The sequence below is a fragment of the Chenopodium quinoa genome, unplaced genomic scaffold (assembly GCF_001683475.1).
Source record: "Chenopodium quinoa cultivar QQ74 unplaced genomic scaffold, ASM168347v1, whole genome shotgun sequence".
Classification (NCBI taxonomy): domain Eukaryota; kingdom Viridiplantae; phylum Streptophyta; class Magnoliopsida; order Caryophyllales; family Amaranthaceae; genus Chenopodium; species Chenopodium quinoa.
In genome coordinates, this window is record NW_018742720.1 from 758,682 (window position 1) to 771,099 (window position 12,418).

The window sequence follows — 12,418 nt, forward strand, 5'->3', positions numbered from 1 at the left end:
CCGCCATTAATGGAGCTCGAAGAAGAAGATGATAGTCAAATTAAATCGCAAAAATGTTCCAATTGAACGCCTACCTTATGAGCACCGGAGAATTGAACCCAGAAGAAAATTGATCTGAGTTGAAACGGCATCACCCAAGCATTCCAGTTCTGGCTCGACGGAAGAACAAAAATAGAATGGGGAGTGAAGAACAACCAGTCAAGTTGAAGAAGAAGAAGAAGAAGAAGAAGCACCAGACAACTTTGGGTAGGAGTTAATGCAACTAACCAAGGTTAAGGAGTAGAATAAAACGACAACTTAACAGCAGTTATCTCTCAAATTGGTGATGAACATTTTCACCCTGGCTTTTTGAGAGGAAAAGACAAAAATGACCTGTGCTAAACAGGCCAGGTTTAGCACAGTTATTAACCTGGGCTGGTTCTTATTTTTTCAATAAATTCCTACTAGTTTAATTCTTTTACTGTTACCTTCAGTCACATTTCTTCTCTTCATTTTTTTTTGACAAAGAGTACTATTAAAGAAACACAAACAAAAATGAAAATAACCAACTACACTACACAAAAGCAACAAAGAGACCCTTGCGAGCAAACTTTATTCGAGCCAAGTTGGAGTACTTGAAGTCCACACTAGGCCCGCGGTCACGCTTTGCACCTACACGAACCATCTGGCAACCAACAACTGATTTAGGGCAATCCACTGAAGAACCTTTCTTCCTAAACCGAGGATGAAAAATAACATTGTGACGGCGAATTGGATGACCCAACGACCTGGCACTGGAATGCAAAATGGACAACTAAAATTTGAAATCACAAACTTTTCCCATAATCTCCTGTGATCTCATTCCTCCCATATTACTATTATCATCAGAAAGTGCGGCAGTCATGCACTCCGAACTATTGTGCACCACTGGAGAACCTAAGGACTGCTGCAAAATAGGAACCGGTTGAGACTCTAGAATGGGCACTGTTTGTCGCTCCTCTGTCGCTCCTCATCACAGGATACATTCAGTGAAGGTAAGGTAGATGACCCTTCTACACTTTGATTCACATCGTGGGAGACTTCCATCATGATAGAGGTGATCACCTCCTCCGGATATGACTGCAAAATCGGAGCACACATGAACTGGGAAATGGGAGCCGACTGGAACTCTGAAGTGGGCACTGCCTGTCGCTCCAATCCACAAAGGTACTTAACTGCGGTAGAAATAGAGGTCTCTGCTTCCCTAGTTTTTACATCTTGGGGGACCTCTGTCTGGATAGAAGTTTTAGTCGGACGAACCCGAACTGACATTAACGACATTGACTTAGAATGATAGAACTGGATGACCTTGCCTTGCATAACCTAATCCAAATTTGAGGAAGAAAGCCGAAGGGATGAACTCGAGCCATGTTGAGAAACAAACTTATGCATACGAGAGTCTTCTTGACGAAAAGGTGTTGAGAACTTACAATCCCCGCCTTTACTAACCGAGTTTTAATGGAAATCACCATCCATATCAACACTTACTGAATCCGGTGAAGAAACCTTACAACCCCTGTCTTTACTAACCGAGTCCGATTGGAAATCACACTCCATATCAGCACTCACTGAAACCGGTGGAAAAACCTTACAATCCTTGTCTTGACTAACTGAGTCTGATTGGAAATCACACTCCATATCAGCACTCACTGAGACCGGTGGAAAAATCTTACAATCCTTGTCTTGACAAACTGAGTCCGATTGGAAATCACACTCCATATCAGCACTCACTGAAACCGGTGGTGGGAGAAAATTATCTTTATCACCACCAACTGAATCAGGTAATAAAACTGGCTTCAAAACAACATCTGAACTTAAGGCACTGCATTGAAAGTCAGCAATCGGAGTAACCATTTCCGCAGTATGACAATCCTCTTTGACCTGACAACTAGTTACATAATCATCGGAAACTTGGCAAGTTGACTCAACTTGGGTAACAGACTAGACCATCCTACCCTTCATTTTCTGATCAACCAAAGAATTATCATGTAACAAATCTTCAACATGGTGCAATTTTGATAACACTTCTATATTATTTGGCTCACTTTTAGCAGCCTTAACCAAATCTTTCCTAGCGGAACGAAACTTACCCAATTCTTGATACGCAGAAGCCCTCCTATAAAGAGCCTTAATATGACAGGAATCAAACTCTAACACAAAAGAACAATAACGCACAACAACAGAATAATCAAGAAGCTTCAAAGCACAAGCTGCAAGATTGAGATGCAAAGCAAAAGCAAAAGATCGAAACGAAGCAAAAGCTTTCAAAGAACATGGCATAGTAAAACACAACAATTTACTAGCCCACTCATACTTAGAAAAGGCAAGTTTAAACTTGCCATCCTTGAAGAAGGAGTTCCCTTGCTCCTTGACCTCCGAGGAACGAACTACAACATCACTTGGATTATCCATAGAGGAAAGAGGATGGATAATACTATCATCATTAAAATCATCCGGAAGATGAAAAGAAATGAAGGTTGGAAATAATTCCATAATAAGAACCTAAAGGCAAAATAAGAGTAGAAAAAAAACCTACACAAGAACAACCAACAACTTAGGAAAAGGAAACTCCACTTAACTCACTAATTCATCATTAGCTACAAAAATCCAAGAAAAACCAAAAACTCTAAACCAATAAACTCATAAATTAAAAACAACTGTATCAAGAACCTCTAAAACATTAAAACTAGACTCTAAAATAAACCCAATAAAGCAAAAAAACCAAGATAAAAACAAGATACACAGCCTAAAAAGGAAAGAGAAGAACAAAAGACATAATTTAAAAAGAATAGGAAACTTCAGCAAAGAAGGAAAACAAGAGTAAAAAAACAAAAGTGAAAAACTGAAAATTAAACAAAGGAAATAAAAAACAACTGAAAAAAAAAAACATGAATTGAGGAGTAAGCAAAAGGAAAAGGGAACAAAACACCTAGAAAGGAAGCGGTCAACTGAAAAACCAAGCAAACGGAAATTATATTCTTCTGTTCGTCCTCCCTCGTCAGCGGTAACCCAGTACGGAAAAGAAAACACGGATGGCAGGCCTCGCCGGCGACGGCTAGGAGAAGAAACGCCGGTCGCCGGCGAGCAAATAGTGAAGGAGAAAAGGCGGTGGATGAAGCGGTGAGGGTTTACAGAGAGAAAGTCTGGGTCGGTTAGTCTATTAATTTTGATCATATAATTAAGTGCTTATTTTTATGTGAAGAATAACTTTCTTTACTTAACTGTGAAGTGCAAGTATTTTATAGTACATGACTTCATGCTTAATTGCTTAATGAATTAATGACACATGATGTAAAGGCCTTATAAAAGCTGATTAGGCCACTTTGGCTCAATTGGGCCGAGGGCCCAATAGTCCATTAGGCTCGAAATGGTAGTCATTTTCATAAAATCTAGTATTTTTTTTTTCGGTTTTTTTTTGTCCAATATTTATGGACTAGGCATTTGAGAGTACATGAATCTATTCTCCTAAATACCCTCATTTGTTAGGATTCAAACTCCAAACTTCTTAGAAGCGGCATTCAAGAGTTTATATACGAGAATACCATTAATTTATCCTATTGCTATGTTCTTCAAAGAATAAATTGTTTTGATGTAGGCACCGAATGCTTATATAACCTAATTCCTTTCTTCAAAGAAACTGTGTTCAACTAGACAACAATTAATAATTTTAAGTATTTTATCTTATTTGGGTCGAATAAAACACTTCCTAATATACTTTTGAAAATTCTTAGCAAATATAAACGTGTACAAGCAAACATTACCCTTGTGTATATGAAGCTTCCATGCAATTCTAAGCAATTTGATTCATGAAATTATAACTTATGATTCTTGTATTTATTTCTTGTTAGAATTGGGTAGAAATGTAGAATATAGAAAGAAAAAATGCAAAGACGAGAGTAAGAGTTATGAAGTACTCCCTTTGTTCCTTTATTTTTGCCCTATAAGTATTTGTTCACTTTATTAATTCTTTAATTGTGTAAAGTTGATACTAATATGAGTCCGAAATTTTGTTAGTGAGAGGAAAATGGTACATTATGGCTATCAGAAAGTCTTATATGTGGCTGGTCACACCGTGTGGTCAGCCACTATAGGGGTTACTTTGCTAGTGTAATGGGGGTTACTTGATCAGTGTTATAGGGGTTACTTCATCATTGTTATAGAGTTACTCGGTCAGTGTTATAGGGGTTACTCGATTGGTATTACATGGGTTACTTAATCAATGTTATAGGGGTTACTTTAAGTGGTCACACGGTGTGGCCGGCCGCACACAAGACGAGTTGTATTGCTAGCTATATATGGTATGGTGTAAAATAAAAAAGACACCCCAATTAGAAAAGTTGAGCAAAAATTAAAGGATAGGGGGAGTATTACTTATATACCATGTGAACCGAAGGAATCTACATACAAGCCTTAAAAAGCCCAATGTATTCTTATGCTGTTGGTAGTGGACTGAAGTTGGTGTCTTGAGCCCAAATGCTGCCCCTTAAACACTCCCAAATATTCGTTGTTTGGCATCAACTTGGACATCGAAGGCTCCACCATGAGATTTGGAGTTCATTTTGCAGGTCCACACAAGGCCCAAATCCAAGGCCCAAGAGCAGCTCATCAAATTCCAAAAGTCAATTTAGTGCCTAAATAACCTTTAGTACTATGTAAGTCACTTCACTATCTTATTTCATTTTTTTCTTTTAAACAATTAAGTTTTACTATCTTGATTTTAAGCAACAAAACCTCACTATCTTATTTTTTTAATTAATTACCTTCTCAAGAACATATGCAAAAGGCAAATTAAACTTTATTTGGAAATGAAAAGAGTGTATATATTGATACAAGAAAATGTTGCCAAAAATATAACACACCAAAGTGGCAAAATCCCTACTCTCCTTATTACTTTATGTATCAATATGACTTTTATACGTAAGAAATTTCTTTTTAGGAGTAGTAGACCGCAATCCCTTATAAATTTTATACCTAGATGGCTAGATATAATAAGCACCAAAAGATGCTTGGCTATTAAAAAGAAATAGAACTATTGTGAGAAGTTCTACCTTCCTAAGAGATTTAGGCAAGCAATTAACATATTACATGCAAATTCTAAAGAATGTTATGCTATCCTACATTTTCACCAATCATTCAATACCACAAGTTTTGAAATCTCAAATGGGATGTTTTCTAATACTTCATACTTCTATATTTATGTCAAACATATCACAAACAACATAACATGGCGTAGTATATTTGGATACGTACATTAATTTCAATCTCTTTCATAAAATTGTCAATACGTAATTTATGTGTAAATTCCAAATATACAGTCTCTACGAGGCGGCCCAAGCATCTAGCCTCTCTTAAGATTTAGGAAGCTTAGTTAATTACCCCCATATACCACCGGTCACCTAATAAGCATCCTAAATTTGTACTTGACATTATTTTATTTGCTTAACACAATTGAATTTTGCTAAACATCAGTAATTTTTGCTAAAAAGAAAAAAAAATTACTAATTTATGTTGAACTTCTAATTTGTAATGTTTTACATGCATACCCTACTCTAATTTCAATCAAATCATAAATCTTTCTATGACCCCATAACAAAATTTTCTTTGAATCTCTAAAAGAAAAATAGAGAAACACGTTTATATTATATTCAAAAAGTTATTAATTTTAACTACCACAAAATTACTGTATATTGTATAGTTGAATGTGTCATGAATCACATAAAAATCACAACTAATAAACAAGATAACAAAAGGTGATTAAGCATGCCGGCCAATATGAACCTTGATAAGCCATCCTATTTGAAGAGAAGTTTGTCAATGTTGGAGACATGCTTTGTACAAATATTTTTTTTTTCGGGTTATGTTTTAAGTGGGACAGATCAACTTGCATTTATAGACCACCCTTTAATTAATTAATAAAAAAAATTAATTGATTGATTAGTAACTTAATTAATTTAATTAAAAATTACTTAACAAGAGATAGAAAGCGAAGGCTATAAAGAAGAGAGATTTGAGGGTGAAGCAAAAGGGCCATGTGATGTGGCCATGTAAAAAAGTTCACTATGTCCTGGCTTTAAGCACATAAAACCTGGAGAGAATCTCTCTTACATCTTGTAGTTAAATGTACCTAAATTTAGAACATGTCTTAATCATAGGTTTATAAATTGTTCTATAAAATTTTGTGGTTTGAGATAGCAATTCGTGTAAACCTAAAAGTCGTATTCTCATGTCGACATTTGTTGATTTTGGGTCATCGAAATGTAAATCTGGCAATAACAGAGTAGTAAAATGATATGATTGCATATTATAACAACTAAACTAAATTTAATTAGTTTGATTATGTTTTGTTATAGTCGAAATTATGAACCTCATTAACTTCAAAGTCATTATTTTTTAAGGGTGTTGAGTTAGAGATGGACATCTCTAAAGTATAGTGATAGAAGTTAATTAAGCTTGGAAATTAGAACCTAAAGAAAGTTTTATTTATTTGTATTTCTTTTAATCTAAAACATAATTGGGTTTTTTTTTTTCCGGGGAATAATAATAATAGGGTAATTGATAATTATGTAATTTCGTTTTCCATAAAAATTCATCAGCATAAGGAGAATTATGGGTGAACTAAATTGCTCTCACTTAATAAATTAAGTTAAAGTTATAAATACAAACAATTTGAAAATGAAAGTTGAGAATGATAACTTGGGTGGATTCTATTTCATTCAAAACTAGCTTGTTGTTCAACATTTTTAATTAGCTCAATCTCCTCCCTCTTCAAGTAATTATAAAACCTAGGTAAATATTTGTAGGACACTTCAAATGAGAATCACTACTCTTGTCTCAAGCAAAACTTTTCCTAGGAATACTTTTACCTCAAATAATATTCTTTGCCATTACATTGATCCTCCTTATTAGTCAATGATGAAAGATGTACTCCGTGTATAAAATTAAAATATGTTTTACTATTCTTTTTCATCTTTTATTTGAAAATAGTAATTTAGGTTAGGGGCATGTTCTATTCAGATTATTTTCAGTTCAGTTTAGTACAGTTCTTCAGCTCAGCTCCAATAAGTTCAAGTTCTTAATTTCCTTCTCTCATAAAATTTTCAATTCAGTTTAGTTCAGCTCAATTCAGTCAATCAAAACAGACCCTAAATCCCTATTTAACTAATTCTTACAACTAACTAATAGAAGGGGACTATACATTGCAAGAATAAAGCATTCAAGCCATAAATACAAAAGAAAAATCAATCACATCAATGATACTCGTAATTTTCCATAAAATCAACAATCATCTTATCTTCTCTCTAAATACATCGATTTATAGAGTGACTTAATTGGGATCCATCAAAGAGTACGTAATCGATTATAACTTTAATGAGGTTGAATCATGTCCATGTCTTTAACACTATAGACTACTTGCAACTTTGTTGCAACACTTGCAAGTATAGGACAGATAATAGCAAAGAGTTGCCAACTTTCATGCATAGAGAAAAAGAGAGTAGAAGCCAACTAAAAGCTAGCAAACACAAGAGATCATGCAAAAAAGCTACTCTACTATGCAAATATGATGTGCATATATATATACATGGTCCCCTACATTTGAGGGCTAAGTTAGGCAGCCAAAAGGGGCTCAATTAGTTAGCCAACCAAAGTCATCATCTAAAATGGAGCCCATTGATTTTGAATATATTGCAAATATTAATCATATCATATAATTTTTTGATGATATATATAATGATGATTGGATTTTGGGTTTTTGCATGCGCACGCCTAAAATATTGGTTCATATAAATATTTTTTTTTTTCAAATAACAATAATTACCTCCTTAGAGCCACACACATGGGTTCATATCATTTCATGAATATGCACATAGAATCCCCTTTTTTTTTTCTTAGCCAAAAAGGTCATCAACACCATCATTATATTGTTAGTTAGCATAAAAGATTTGTTATAAGAATTTAATCTAAAAATGGGATTAATGATGGTGATAATTGATAAAGAAATGTGGATTATGGTGTAGCTATTCATTAACTATTTAACTCGGTGTATGATTTGCAATGATCGTATTTATTATCATATCTTACCTGAATTAGTTCAATCGCTTATTTATATTACAAGGAGCATTATTTTAGAACTATACCATTTAAAAAGGTATTTAGTCAAATATTTCTAGATATCTAATTTTCTAATAAGATTATGTCATGAGTTGATGTGCTTTGATTTTATGATGTATGTAAAGAGAGAGAAATGAGGGTCTGTTCTGATTGAATGAACTCAGCTGAAGTGAACTGAATTAAACTTATTGGAACTGAACTAAACTAAACTGAATAGTTTATGAAAGAAGAAAATTAAGAACTAAATTGAAAAAACTGAAGAGAACAGATCTTGAGTAACATTGAACCATCAGACTATATTTGGTTTAACTTGTGTATTTTATTTGTTTAAACTTATATTCAAGTTAACTCTATCATACACTTATTAAATAACAGCTAGTTGCATATCTTTGAACATGTTAGGATTTTTATGGAGTCATTAAGAGACAACTTTGTTATATTGAAATGTTGACTTTAGTCCAAAAATCTTTCAATAAGCTAATTTACAAAAATCTACATATCTTTTTTCTTTTTTTTTTTCTTTGGTTGGAATGAAAAATCTACATATCTTTTTTTTTTTTTTTTTTTTTCTTTGGTTCACTTATTTATTTGGTCACATTTGTATTGAAATAATGGCTTTAGTCGAAATACCTTTCAAAAACATACTACGTATAAAAATCTACTTGTCTTTTCAAGGTAAGTAAATTAAATAAAATATATGGGACATTCCTCTAAAAAATATCATTCAAACCCAATAAGAATATTTTGAAAATACTTCGTCTAAAAAAAAGAGAAAAAGACAGAATGCTTGGGAATTTATGTCGTTGATCAATCTATTCATTCTCTGGCACTAACCATCACACGTAGTATAGAGACTAATGGTTAATAAGCAACTTTCTTCATCAAGGAGAGATCAAGAATTTGACTATTGTGATCACTAAATTAAAGATTGCTTAAGGAATTTTATAACAAATGTGACCAAAAAAATAAGTGAACCACTTTTTTTTTTTTCTTTTTTTTGGTTCAGTGATAGAGTTGGGTCTTGGACGGTACGTCAAGACTTGCTAAATGGATATTTGTGGACAATTTGGCATGCATTATATAACTGGAACGTTGGACTTTTTTTACTATTTATATACAGTACTATGTATTAGCTTTGATTATAATTTTTATTTATATAATAAAAAAAATTATATTTTATCATAAAATATGTAATTAGATAGATATTAAGAGTAATATAAAGTTTCATAATATAATTTTAAAAATAATTTTCATTAATATTTAATTATAAAAAAAATAAAGTTAAACTAATGCATCAGCACATGCGCAAAATTGATTGTGTCAATTACGTAGTACTTTAAAATAGAGGGAGTATGTGATTTGAGTTATTATTGTATTGATTTTATGATGTTTTGACCAACTATAACAAGCTTCCAATTAGAATGCAGTAAATTACAAACAAAAGTGATAATATGGTACTCACTTGGGTGGACGAGAACACATACATTTTTTTTATGACTGACATATATTCCAAATTTAAGGCAAGGTAAAGAGTAAAACTCAAATATCATAACCAAATTTCATGTTACAACTTTAGATTATTATTATTATGTAGCCCTAAAGGCTATGTATAACATTTTTCTATTATTATTATTACCAATATTATATTATTATTATTTTTTAAAAAAACCCTAACCTCATTAATGCTCTCGATTTTGTTGAAGTTATTTATATACAAGTAAATATCAGCAAGAAATAAGATTATAGTGTAAAAAATAATGCCTTGTTCAATCCATCACCTCAATTTCTATTATCTTAAAAAAATAATAGGTACTTCCTACATTTCAAGGCCTAATAAATTTACATAATAATGTGAAAGTTTGAGAAAAATATAATTCAAATCTATACTTAGTATTTAAAAACTCTAACCGGAAAATACACATGTCTCCATTCTATTACACTTTTCTAACTTCTTTTACACTAGATGTGCCACATGTCTTCTTATATTTTTTTTAATTTTTTTATTACACTATCTTAATTATTTCATTAAACTTATATTTTCATCTCTCTCATACACGCTTCATATTCATTTCCCCTATTCAATTCAACCTTTTCCTTTTTCTCTCTTTAATTTTGGTCCCTTCACCTTCTTTTTTTAAAGCCTCATTTTGAATTAGAGCCCTAAAAATCTAATTTCTTTAATTATATTTTAGATTACACATTACACCCCATAATGATTTATTGGTATTTCCTCGATCATTACCTTTCAATACAACTTTCTATAAAACAGCCCGTGCATTGCACGGGCTAGAAGGCTAGTTAGTGTTAATAAGAGCTACCCAAGTCCAATTTATGCAATCAAGAAGTTATTAATTTAACTATATATAATGGATGATTAACTAGCTTATATTAGTTGGTTAAAGTCATCGTGAGGGTTGATACTCAAGATTTGATCATTCGAGATCAAATCTCGTTTGCATCATATGTCCTTTGTGACTCTTTAATTTCTACACCGGAAAAAAAAATATGTTATACATCTAACAATCTAGGGCTAAACTTCCTACTTGACCTTAATCCAATCTCGCACTTGGTCTGATCACTCCGCAAATCAAGTTGTGACCAAAGTAGATTAAGATCAAGGGGCGTAAGGATGACCACTCTCTTGCACCTCATTAGGACGATACAACGGACAATACGTACATAAAAGAACACGAGTTTTATCAATAAATTTAACACACATTAATGAATTTACTTCAGCTCGTGAGGAGAGCATTTTCTTCACTTCAACAATCAATTAGGTTTTGTCTCCTGACTTCCAACTGCCAACCTTGATGAAATATAGCTTGTCAATTGGTGCTACTCTTGGAAACATAGACACATCAACTCTAGAGTGTCTCATAGTTGATTGCATCTAGGTATAAGAAGTTCACATAAGTTAAGATAAGTTTGATTAATATGAGTTGCAAATAGGGGTGACATTTCGGGTCAGTATGTCGGGTTCGAGTCAGATTTCGGGTTATGCTTAGAAACTATCAAAAATAGTGTAAAACTTAACATTATTACAAAATATGATATTTGGGTCAAATCGGGTTGAATTCGGGTTGTTCCAGTCTGGTCGGGTTTGGGTTTCTCTCAATAACTTTACTTTGAGTCGTTTTATCGAGTCGGGTCAGGGATTGCGCTTTGGACTCAACCTAATATGATAAAGTTCAACAAAAATAAATTAAAGAATAAAAGTATAAAATAAGCTTTGAACTCAACCTAATTAGATAAAAGTTCAACAAAAATAAATTAAAGAATCTAATATATATATTATATATATAAAGGGGAGTTTTTTCCCGAGTTTTTAGAAAGCCACGTAGGATCTAATTTTTTCAGCGCGCCATGTAGGATTATAAATCTTAGTAGTAGCCAATTAAATAAGATATTATTAATTTCTTTTAGAATTAAATAATTTAAATGCCATGTAAGCAAAATTGGCGAATGAGATTTTTAAGTTTAAATTAATTAAATATTATATATTATCTTTTAATATTAGGAATTTTATCTAAATATATAACAAATTTTAGGCTCATAAATACAAAAAAAAACATTATTTTAAAAAAATCAAACAAACCGTGCATCGCACGGGCTTCATCTAGTAAAAGTATAAAATGCACTTTAATTTGGACTCAACCTAATTAGATAAAAGTTCAACAAAAATAAATTAAAGAACAAAACATGAGTTCAATAAAATGTTTAACCTTGTTTACACCCATGATTTTACCATAAATTATCCATTTAAATTCGACTGGACCCAATCTAACCAAGTAATGGACTTTGTTTTTAGACGTTAATTTAGCCAATATGCTTTATTTACACAGCTAGCGCAAGGTAAAGACATTACATTAGTACATTACTGCCCTAGCCCCTAGATGTACAACGGTACAAACCTAAAAGCTAAATTAATTAATGAGACCTCTACACCAATTTTGGCCAATTAATGTTACATTGGGACCATGCAAAAAAACGTAAAGGCCAAACCAAAAAAAAAAGAAGCCAAAAATAAAACAAGGGTAGTATAGTGTAGAAATTCAATGTAGGGTTAGTTGGGCTACTTGCTAAACGTATTTAATGGCATCACCCTTACATTTACACTTACACTTACACTTACATTTACAACACTTGATGAAGAAAGCTGCTTTCGCCAATTGTCCTCTCCTTTCAATTCCAGAATAGCCATTAGCTAAAAGAGAGAGAAAAGTGTGTGTTTTGATGAGATATAACGTTTCATGACATCAATGTTTCCCACCTCTAAACTAGTGCTAGTATA